Here is a 12720-nt window from a genome sequence, read left to right as displayed (position 1 = left end):
AAATTTTATTTTTATAGAGATTTAGCAAAAAAGATTACTAATTTGGGTAGAATTCTACCAACTGTAAAATAAGTATAAGTTATATAAGTTGCATATTCATGTTTTAACATAATAAAGTACTTAGAACCATTTATTTTTTATAAAATTGTTTAAATTTAACGAAAAATAGTAGGGAAAATTGTTTTGGAATGTATGGGAAAGTAGGAAACTTTTTTGTCCTTGTAGGGTAACATTGACTATGAGCTATAGTCAGATTGACACAAAGCACCCATAGACATGTACCCCTTAATTTTCTTAAATATGCAACTGCGGTTTATCTCCCAGACCTATGTGTTACCCCACAAATGCTTATGATTACTAATTCTGTAATGGTGGTTTAGGGTATGATATAGTCGGTCCCGCCCGACTTTCTACTTTACTTACTTGTTTTTCTCTTAACATATATTTCTTATAAAATATCGTACTTATTACAAAATATTTTTTCAGGAGCATCCTGCAATAACAAAGTCAGTCATATCATCCTCAGAATATTTTTAGAGAATATTTCTTATAAAATATCACATTTATTTGAAAATAATTTTTTAAGCAGCATCCTGCAATAACAACCCAGCAAAAAAAGCGTCGCCAAAAAAGAGGTGAAAAGGTTTTTTTTTTGTGGATCCGGAAGTGGTTCAAAATTGGTACAGAAGCGATGAATTTAACATGGGCTTTTCATAGGACAGATGTCCACCTTTTCAACAGCCGTTACACTGAATTTGAGCCACTTTTTAGGATGTGATCTGAATTCAGTGTTTTGGATGTGAATTAAAAAATTTTGTGATATTTTACCAAATTTTATAGAAATCGGTTCAGATTTAGATATAACTCCCATATATATCGTTCGCCCGATTTACACTCATATGACCACAGTGGCCAATCTGTTACTCCGATTTAATTGAAATTTTGCACAGGGACTAGAGTTAGCATTGTAGCTATGTGTGCCAAATTTGGTTGAAATCGGTTCAGATTTATATATAGCTCCCATATATATGTTTTTCTGATTTCGACAAAAATGGTCAAAATACCAACATTTTCCTTGTAAAATCGCCACTGCTTAGTCGAAAAGTTGTAAAAATGACTCTAATCTTCCTAAACTTCTAATACATATATATCGAGCGATAAATCATAAATAAACTTTTGCGAAGTTTCCTTAAAATTGCTTCAGATTTAAATGTTTTCCATATTTTATACTAACATTGTGATCGGAAGATATTTGCTTCTCTTAGAGGATCCGCCAGCCAAATCTGGGGATCGGTTTATATGGGGGCTATATGTAATTTTGGACCGATGTGGACCAATTTTTGCATGGTTGTTAGAGACTATAACTAACACCATGTACTAAATTTCAGCCGGATCGGATGAAATTTGTTTCTCTTAGAGCAATCGCAAACCAAATTTGGGGGTCCGTTTATATGGGGGCTATACGTAAAAGTGGACCGATATAGCCCATTTACAATATCATCCGACCTACATCAATAACAACTACTTGTGCCAAGTTTCAAGTCGATAGCTTCGTTCGGAAGTTAGCGTGATTTCAACAGACGGACATACGGACGGACATGCTCAGATCGACTCAGAATTTCACCACGACCCAGAATAAATATATACTTTATGGGGTCTTAGAGCAATATTTCGATGTGTTACAAACGGAATGACAAAGTTAATATACCCCCATCCTATGGTGGAGGGTATAAAAATTTCTTATCTGTTGTTGTTTTGCAATGCTAAAATTTGACTTCCAGAAATATTTTATTTGACATGTACTACAACAGATTGAATAAAAACTTTCAACGTTGTAGTTGAATATTTTTAGAAAAGTCACATGTATAAAAACCTCTTTTTTAATTCGCAAATATTTTTTTCTTGATGCACGTGCGTACTAATGAAAAAAATTTTGCTAATTGACAACAAAAATCAGCTGATTTTTCATTCAACAACACTTGTAGCTTTCGATACCGTTACAGTTTTACGAACAAAAACAACGCTCAGGCAACTTTAGGTTCGAAAGGGTTAAGAAGCAGTCTTTTTACCTCGGAATCCATAGCACAAACCTCAGTCAAAAATCTTTCAATTCAAATTTTCGTGAAAAGTAAATATAGTTCTTTTCTGTAAAAAAGGAATATTTTCATATATATTGCGCAAATATAATGTTATATTAGGACGGAGAATGTGTAACATGTAGCTTCTATCAAATTATTTTATGTAGAGAAGTCCCTTTTTAGCACAATATCAATACCAAACAAGTACGTAAAGTCTAAAGTCGGGCGGGGCCGACTGTATTATACCCTTCACCCCTATGTAGGCCAAAATTTGTTTTACCATCTCAACTACTTCAAGTTTGCTGGAAGCTATATAAAGGAGACAATTTTTTTACTTCTACAAAATCTCTAGAATTAAAATTTAAATCGGCTAACGCTATCCAGTTAATTGGAGGAAACTTCCATTGAAAATGGGTCTAAAATGTGTAACAATCTACCATATTTTCCTAACTCTGGTGTACGTATATATGGGAGCTATATATAATCTAAACCGATTTTGACTACACACAGAAAACAAATTTGTTGTGCCAACCAATTTTTTTGCCAACCAAATTATTTGGTCCCATCTACTATCAGAATATAACCGACAAAATTTGTTAAAGCAACCAATTGTTGTCTGTCCCAACTGTAGATAAAATGTTTGAATATCTAAAATTTGGGCACATTAGCAGTCTAATTGGCAGTCACAACCAATAAGATTTCATTCGTTTGTTAAAGCAACTAACTGTTTTTTCTGACAACCAATGCTTATAAAATTAAAGATACCAACCATTGAATTCATTTTAGTTTCTTTTTTTTAATTTTATTATATACTAATATTTTTGTATTAATTATTGGAACATTTTCACGCACATTGAGGCCTGAATGGCTCTAAACCTGTCATCTCGGAATTCATAAAACTTGTTCGGGCTGCAAAATATGCTTTTTTTAAATTCTGGAAGAAAGATTAAACTTTATAATTTTTGCTTTAAAGTCCAAGTTGGCTTGGATTTACCTGTGGCGTTGTCTAATGTAAGATCTTGAGATATTTAGCACTATGATGCCAGCAAAAACCATCGCTTGAAAAGCGGGCAAAGTTCTTCATCCACTTCAAACAGATTGATTGTCTAAAATTAAAATATTTAGTCATTTATCAAATGCTGAACTTTGTTTAAAATGCGCGCCTTACATGATTATATGAATGAAGCAATTCCAATGTATCTAAAACAACAACATAGTTCTACAGGAAATGAAGAGCTTGAAAGTGACCCACTTCCGCTTATACACTCACTCATGTACTACATTTGTTAGTTCGATCACGCTCAATTAGTTCGACTCTCTCTCATGGTTCATGTTGAGTTCGATAATGAGACAGACAATCTATGTTTAAACCTTTCACAACTTACGAAGACGTAATATTTCTTGTACTTGCATGAAAATTAGAAAAATGAGTGAGTGATATTAATGTTATTTGATGTTTCGCTTACTCTTAAGAATACAGCTACCGAATTAAAAATAATATATGTTGTATATAAATCACAACAATCCTTGTTGGGCAGAATGTTATGTAAAATTTTATTGTCATTAAAAATTTGAATTTTATAGTTTTCTATAATTAATGAGACAAAAACAATTATGTATTTGTTGTCATATATACGTAGTCAAAAGCAAAATCAAATCTGTTAACACAACCAACTTATTTGTTAGACGGACTTCCAGTTGGTTTTGATGACACATTGATAAAACAAATCAGTTATCACAACAGGCAGGAATAAATCGAAAAGTTTGCTTGCTTCCATATGTAGATAACCACCAATATTTGGTCCTGTGTACCAACTTTTGGTTGCACTGCTTTTGTATTGGTTATATAAACCATAAAAGAAGAGAAATAACCAACAATTAGTCCACACAATTAAACATTGTGCTTCCCCACTATCAATTTGTTGTCGTAATCGAATTCCAACCAATCATTTCTCTTGGTGTACACAGACAATACAGATTGGTTGTGACAACCGAATTTATTGCCAACCTCCTTTTTGCAGTTGTAGCAACTATCAGTTGGCAGTTGTGTCACCCGACTGATTCGGTCGACACAACTAATGCCTAATGTGGTATTGGTTGGGTCTGCCGACGACATTGGTTGTAGCTACCATCATCATTCGGTTGTGTTGCCCAACCTTAATAATACTCATGGCCAAATTAAAAACCAATTCCTTCCCAATTAAATATTATATTTTATTTTATTTAAAAATATGAAATGAAAATAAATCTTAACTCATTGTATTTCATATCAAATTATGAAAATTACAATATATAATTTTTAGCGATTAAGTTGGTTGTAAATCAGCTCGTATATCCTTCGCCATGAATTTGCGCATCATCCTATGTGGCAAAAAATTTTTACTACAAACAAAATAAAAATTGATTAATAAATTAATTAATATATATTCGTATCGAAAACAACTAAATACGCAGAAAGATCGAACCGATATGAACTTTTGCGCGGTAATTAGAGAGCTAGAATTGAAATATAGACCGATATGGATCAGGCTTTGTATGGTTGATAGCGGCTATATACTGGCACAATGTACCAAATTTCAACCGAGTCGAATGAATTATGTTATGGGGCTCCGGAGGTCAAATCTGTGGATCGGTTTCTATGGAGGCTATATATAATTATAGACCGATATGGACCAATTTTTCATGTTTGTTGAATACCATATACTAACACCACGTACCAATGTTCAATCGGATCGGATGAATTTTGCTCCTCCAAGAGACTCCCGAGGTCAAATCTGGGGATCGGTTTATATGGTGACTAAATATAATTACGGACCGATATGGACCTAACACCACGTACCAAATTTCAACCGAATCGGATGAATGTTGCTTCTCTAAGAGGATCCGCAAGCCAAATCTGGGGGTCGGTTTATATGGGGGCAATATGTATTTGCAATACCATCCGACCTACATCAATAACAACTACTTGTGTCAAGTTTGAAGTCGATAGCTTGTTTCGTTCGGAAGTTAACGTGATTTCAATAGACGGACGGACATGGCTAGATCGACTCAGAATTTCAGCACGACTAAGAATATATATACTTTAAGAATATATATACTCAGAGCAATATCTCGATACCCTCCACCCCATCCTATGGTGGAGGGTATAATACCCAACACAATGGAGGACACACAAGAAATTTACTTGAAGACTCATCTCGTAACATATTGCATGAACATCTGCACCTGTTTAGCTGATTTGTACTGATCGTTACTAACATATTGAGATTATAGCAGATTACAAATATTTACTTGTTGCCGACGTCGCCAGCTATCGAGAGACTTTATATGTTATTTGCTTTAGCACGGAATTAAGTTGTCAACCTCTCTGGCCAGTGGCCAGTAATTTACTAATCTAAAAGACAAAAGTTTTGATTAATTGATCAAATGACAGACTGGATGCTAGGGTTAAATACCTGTTGGTACTGTGAAGATTGGTACATTAAAGTGGTGTCTCGGAGCACTCCTTGACCATTGAGGAAGTGTATTTCTCATCCGATCTATTACATTCCGAGTTCTCCAGAAGATTAAAAATTAAAAAAATACGTCTTCCTTAGACATGAAATTAATATTTTAATAGAAATGACATTTGTACAATAATTCAAATGGTATTCGGTTGTGAAAGCCATCCCTAAGTTGTGATAACAAAGTGACAGTTATGACAATTAATTACGGCTGGTTGTGTCATCCGAATACGGGCAAAATTTTTTAAAGTAGAGACATTTAGCTCGTACAACTGTCTGTCTTCTATCACAAACGTAAATCCATTGACATAATCGAAACATTGTAGTAGAGACCCACGTATGATTGCAAATATAGTACATAGATTGGGGCAATTGATATTTAATTATAAATGTAGAATATTCATTACTTCAACCGATTTCCAACCAATCTCTTCTCTGTGTGTAAATTTGACATGTATAGTTAGAATAATAATTCTGCTATCTATGCGAAATTTCACGTAAATGAGAGTATAACTTTGGCCGCCTGGTCATATGAGTGCAAATCGGACGAAAGATATATATGGGAGCTATATCTAAATCTGAGTCGATTTTGACCATATTTGGCGCATATCGTTAAAAGTACCGCTTGTGCAAAATTTGAAGTAAGTCAGGGCAAAACTCTGGATGTTGAGACCATATAAGTCCAAATCGGGCGAAAAATATATATGTGAGCTATATCTAAATCTGAACCGATTTCAACAAAATTTGACACACTTAACGATACTATTAAACGTACCCCTTGTGCAAAATTTGAAGCAAATCACGGCAAAACTCTGGCTTTTGTGGCCATATAAGTTCAAATCAGACGAAAGATATATATGGGAGCTATATAAAAATTTCAACCGATTTCAATCAAAGTTACCAAACATTGGTAGAAGGTCAATTCTATCCTCTGTGCAAAATTTCACGAAGATCGGTAGTAAACTTTGGCCTCTGTGGTCATATGAGTCTAAATCGGACGAAAGATATATATGGGAGCTATATCTAAATCTGAACCGATTTGGATGAATATTTGTATGTACGGCATTTCAAGAAAATCGGTTGATAAACACGCTAACTATGACCACATCGGGAATAAATATATATGGCAGCTATATATAAATCTGAACCGATTTTTTCCAAAACCAATAGCGATTGTCTCTGTCCCAAGAAACGGCCCTATGCCAAATTTGAGGATGATCGGACTTAAATTGCGAGCTGTACTTTGTGCACAAAATTACATATACAGACAGACGGACAGACAGACAGACATCGCTAAATCGGCTCAGAATTTAATTCTAAGCTGATCGGTATACTAAAAGATGGGTCTATGACCACTATTTCTTGGCGTTACATACAAATGCACAAACTTATTATACCCTGTACCACAGTAGTGGTGAAGGGTATAAATACTGGATGGTCTAAATCCAAGAGAAAATATTTGTTTGGCAAAGAAATCTCTCCGGGTGAAATGAGTGCCGCTTACTTGTACTTCAATATTTTTCGTTTACTTAACTTTATATTTTTGCATTGACAAAACAATCCACACTTAACTCTGGGTATTATAAAGGGTGATTTGTTAAGAGCTTGATAACTTTTTTTTAAAAAAAAACGCCTAAAATTTGCAAAATCTCATCGGTTCTTTATTTGAAACGTTAGATTGGTCCATGACATTTACTTTTTGAAGATAATTTCATTTAAATGTTGACCGCGGCTGCGTCTTAGGTGGTCCATTCGGAAAGTCCAATTTTGGGCAACTTTTTCGAGCATTTCGGCCGGAATAGCCCGAATTTCTTCGGAAATGTTGTCTTCCAAAGCTGGAATAGTTGCTGGCTTATTTCTGTAGACTTTAGACTTGACGTAGCCCCACAAAAAATAGTCTAAAGGCGTCAAATCGCATGATCTTGGTGGCCAACTTACGGGTCCATTTCTTGAGATGAATTGTTCTCCGAAGTTTTCCCTCAAATGGCCATAGAATCGCGAGCTGTGTGGCATGTAGCGCCATCTTGTTGAAACCACATGTCAACCAAGTTCAGTTCTTCCATTTTTGGCAACAAAAAGTTTGTTAGCATCGAACGATAGCGATCGCCATTCACCGTAACGTTGCGTCCAACAGCATCTTTGAAAAAATACGGTCCAATGATTCCACCAGCGTACAAACCACACCAAACAGTGCATTTTTCGGGATGCATGGGCAGTTCTTGAACGGCTTCTGGTTGCTCTTCACTCCAAATGCGGCAATTTTGCTTATTTACGTAGCCATTCAACCAGAAATGAGCCTCATCGCTGAACAAAATTTGTCGATAAAAAAGCGGATTTTCTGCCAACTTTTCTAGGGCCCATTCACTGAAAATTCGACGTTGTGGCAGATCGTTCGGCTTCAGTTCTTGCACGAGCTGTATTTTATACGGTTTTACACCAAGATCTTTGCGTAAAATCTTCCATGTGGTCGAATAACACAAACCCAATTGCTGCGAACGGCGACGAATCGACATTTCACGGTCTTCAGCAACACTCTCAGAAACAGACGCAATATTCTCTTCTGTACGCACTGTACGCATTCGTGTGGTTGGTTTAATGTCCAATAAAGTAAACTGAGTGCGAAACTTGGTCACAATCGCATTAATTGTTTGCTCACTTGGTCGATTATGTAGACCATAAATCGGACGTAAAGCGCGAATCACATTTCGAACCGAACACTGATTTTGGTAATAAAATTCAATGATTTGCAAGCGTTGCTCGTTAGTAAGTCTATTCATGATGAAATGTCAAAGCATACTGAGCATCTTTCTCTTTGACACCATGTCTGAAATCCCACGTGATCTGTCAAATACTAATGCATGAAAATCCTAACCTCAAAAGAATCACCCTTTAAAACGAGCAGAACTAACAATAAAACAAATAGACACCCATACACACACACACAGTTTCACATGTTCACTCTCTTACGAAAGTCGATACAGCTTTTATGTATTTCTGAATAAGAAATGTTATCAATTCAGTTCTTGTAGCATTTCCGTTTCCTGAGGATACAGCAAAAACTTAAACTCTTAACTATTGTGATTGTGAGAGTGTTGTCATAGAAAACGTATGACATTGGATGCACATTAAAATGGGGAATAAACTTGTAAAAGTTTGTACTTTTTTGTAATGGCTCAATATCGAAACAATGCAAAGAATTTGCAGTTAATGCTGAAACGGAAATTAATTTACACACTGCAAAAAAGGAAGCTTGCCCGGTTCAAAAGATTTTGTCTTTATACTAAAGATATTTCTAAGACACAATTCACTTTTAAATTTGAGTTTTTAGTACTTGATCCTAGGAAACAAATTTGAATTCATTCGTTTTTTTAAGCTTTGTTTCTTCATTTGCTATCAAGGTCCTTTAAAAATTCTTTACGACACCTTAAATTTCCAAGTGCCGTCTCGACTTCAAGTAGAAATTAGGCTATGTTTCAAGTAAAAAACAACGTATTTAAAGTACAGTGTTGAAAGACATTTCAAATTTTTGAAGATTTTTTGTTTTATAATCAAGATACAAAAAGTTAACAAATTTAAAAAAGGTATGAAGAATTTTTCCGAATTATTAAAACCAAGTTAACATTGGCCTAACAAAATGTTCTATCATGTGAAGATACCCCTTTTTAAGTCGAATCTCTTATCTATAAGGACTACTGTGGTACAGGGTATAATAAGTTTGTGTATTTGTATGCAACGCCGAGAAGGAGTAGTCATAGACCCAGTTTTTAGTACCGATCGGCTTAGAATTAAATTAGCGATATCCGTCTGTCTGTCTGTCTGTCTGTCTGTTGATATAGTTTTATGTGCAAAGTCCAGCTCGCAGTTTAAGCCCCATCGTCCTCAAATTTGGCATTTTGGAAAAAACTCGATTCCGATTTAGATACAGCTGCCATATATATATTTATAACCGATCTGGTCATAAATGACCTATTTATCAACTGTTCTTCTTCCCATTTCGTATAATCGAATATTTTGTGAGTCTCGTAAATTTTGCAGAATATCAGTCAAATCGGTTCAGATTCAGATATAGCTCTCATATATAGATTTCGCATGATTTACACTCCTATGGTCCCAGAGGCCAATCTTTTGTACCGATTTACGTGAATTTTTGCACAGGGAGTAGAATTAACTTTATAAATATGCACACTGAATTTGGTTGAAATCGGTTCAGATTTAGATATAGCTCTCATATATAGCTTTCGCCAGATTTAAACTCCTATGACCCAAGAGGCCAAAGGTTTACTCCGAGTTACGTGAAATTTTGCACAAGTAGTAGAACGAACATTATAAATAGGCATACAGAATTTGGTTGAAATCGGTTCAGATTTAGATATAGCTCCCATATATTTGTCGTCCGATTTACAGTCATATGACTACCGTAGATCAAAATTTCCCTCCGATTTACTTAAAATTGTGCACAGGGAATGGAAATAACATTCTTACTACACATGCCAAATTTAGTTGAAATTGGTTCAGATTTAGATATAACATAGCTGCCATATATACCTTTCGTCCGATACGCACTTGACCAAGAGGTCAAAATTTCACTCCGATTTACTTGAAGTTTTTCACAGAGATTAGGACTAATATTCTTGCTACACATGACAAATTTGGTCCAAATCGGTTCAGATTTAGATATAACTCCCACATATATATCTTTCGCCCAATTTAGCTTGATATGACCACGGAAGCCAAAGTTTCATTTCAAAAATGTTGAAGGTTTGCACTGCGAGTTCAATTAAAATTTTAGCAATGTGTGCCAAATTTGATCAAAATCGGGTCTCAATTAGACAAAGCCCCCATATATATGTTCTTCCGATTTTAGCAAATATGGCAGAAATACCCATATGTTCCTCGTAAAATCGTTACTGTTAAGTCGAAAAAAACGGATGGCATTGTAAATGGGCCATATCGGATCACTTTTACGTATAGCCCTCATATAAACAGACGCTCAGATTTGGCTTGCGGAGCCTCTAAGAGAAGCAAATTTAATCCGATCCGGCTGAAATTTGGTACATGGTGTTGGTATATGGTCTCTAACAACCACGCTAAAATTGGTCCACATCGGTCCATAGTTATATATAGCCCCCATATAAACCGATCCCCAGATTTGGCTTGCGGAGCCCCAAAGAGAAGCAAATTTAATCCGATCCGGCTGAAATTTGGTACATGGTGTTGCTATAGGGTCTCTAACAACCATGCTAAAATTGGTCCACATCGGTCCATAGTTATATATAGCCCCCATATAAACCGATCCCCAGATTTGGCTTGCTTAGCCTCAAAGAGAAGCAAATTTAATCCGATCCGGCTGAAACTTGGTACATGGTGTTGCTATATGGTCTCTAACAACCATGCTAAAATTGGTCCACATCGGTCCATAATTATGTAAAGCCCCCATATAAACCGATCCCCAGATTTTGTTTGCGGAGCCTCTTGGAGGAGCAAAATTCATCTGATCCGGCTGAAATTTGGAACATGGTGTTAGTATATGGTCTCTAACAACCATTCAAAAATTGGTCCACATCGGTCCATAATTATATATAACCCCCATATAAACCGTTCTCCAGATTTGTCCTCCGGACCTCTTGGAAGAGAAAAATTCATCCACATAGGTTCATAATTATTGCGGACCCTCTAAGAGAAACAAATTTCATCCGATCCGGTTGAAATTTGGAACATGGTGTTAGTATAAGGAATCTAACAACCGTGCCAGAATTGGTCCATATCAGTCCATAATTAACAGGTTGGCTGATAAGAATAGAATAGATAGATAGATGGCGTCCCTAGTATTAAATGCATATTATTTTTATATAGTATCAACCTTCAAATGATTCGTGTCAAAATTTGACGTATGTAAGTCAATTAGTTTGTGAGATAGAGCGTCTTTTGTGAAGTAACTTTTGTTATTATGAAAAAAAAAATGGAAAAAAGGAATTTCGTGTTTTGATAAAATACTGTTTTCTGAAGGGAAAAAATACGGTGGAAGCAAAAATTTGGCTTGATAATGAGTTTACGGACTCTGACCCATGGAAATCAACAATAATTGATTGGTATGCAAAATTCAAGCGTGGTGAAATGAGCACGGAGGACGGTGAACGCAGAGGACGCCCGAAAGAGGTGGTTACCGACGAAAACATCAAAAAAATCCACAAAATGATTTTGAATGACCGTAAAATGAAATTGATCGAGATAGCAGAGGCCTTAAAGATATCAAATGAACGTGTTGGTCATATCACTTTGGATATGCGGAAGCTCTGTGCAAAATGGGGGCCGCGCGAGCTCACAGTTGACCAAAAACAACAACGTGTTGATGATTCTAAGCGGTGTTTGCTGCTGTTAACTCGTAATACAACCGAGTTTTTCCGTCGATATGTGACAATGGATGAAACATGGCTCCATCACTACACGGCCCCATATGAAGAAGAACAAGTATATACGGCCGTAAGTTCGGCCAGGCCGAATCTTATGTACCCTCCACCATGGATTGCATACACCCTCAAAAAAAATCGCTTCTCTAACATATGTTCCAAACATATTTTGCAGGAAACACATATATTATTGGATACTGCAGAAACATTAATATGTTTGTTTTATCTGAGCGTATTATATGTTTGGAAGCATTTTGAGTCCAAAAATAGTATATGTTTGGAAGAATTCCCCAAAGAAGATTGTGCTCATTCCCTCACATAATTTTCACTACCACGAAATTTTTGAGTTCTTCGCATCTTTTTCTGTAATACAAATATGCTGTTTTTTCTTTCAAATGTCTATTCTCTTGGTTCCGAATGTATATTCTCTTTATTCTGAATACTCATTCTAATATTCAAATTAAATAGTAATTAGACTTACCCTCATTTTCATGAAGCTCCGGTAGTGCTCCGTTAACTAACGAACTTTTAAACCGTATTATGGACATAGCTGTCATCTTGTCTATATATTCCCATATGCCAGTTAGGAACTTAACTACTGAAAATTTGTTCGTTAAAGTTAACCGGAGAGAAGATATTTGCAATTTACTTTCTGTTAACTGGCAGTTAAAGCTTAACGGAGCTACATGAAAATGGCCGTTAAGCATATAAAATTTATGGCCTTATCATGAA

At 35.6% G+C, this 12720-nt stretch overlaps 1 protein-coding gene and 1 long non-coding RNA gene across 2 annotated transcripts in view; one reads left to right on the top strand and one right to left on the bottom strand.

The window, feature by feature from the left end:
- The window catches only part of bma (SCY1-like protein bma), a 327192-nt gene that overhangs the window by 106292 nt on the left and 208180 nt on the right, over nt 1–12720 (top strand). The window lies entirely within an intron of this gene.
- LOC142233010 (uncharacterized) lies at nt 4381–5681 on the bottom strand. Its single transcript, XR_012721283.1, has 3 exons — nt 5534–5681; nt 5370–5472; nt 4381–4460 (listed from the first exon to the last, which is right to left on the bottom strand). It is a non-coding gene; the product is annotated as an uncharacterized LOC142233010 (long non-coding RNA).

This window comes from Haematobia irritans, chromosome 4 (genome assembly GCF_050003625.1).
Source record: "Haematobia irritans isolate KBUSLIRL chromosome 4, ASM5000362v1, whole genome shotgun sequence".
Lineage (NCBI taxonomy): Eukaryota > Metazoa > Arthropoda > Insecta > Diptera > Muscidae > Haematobia > Haematobia irritans.
Note: the sequence above shows the minus strand (reverse complement) of the source record. Positions and strands in the feature narration are given on the sequence as shown.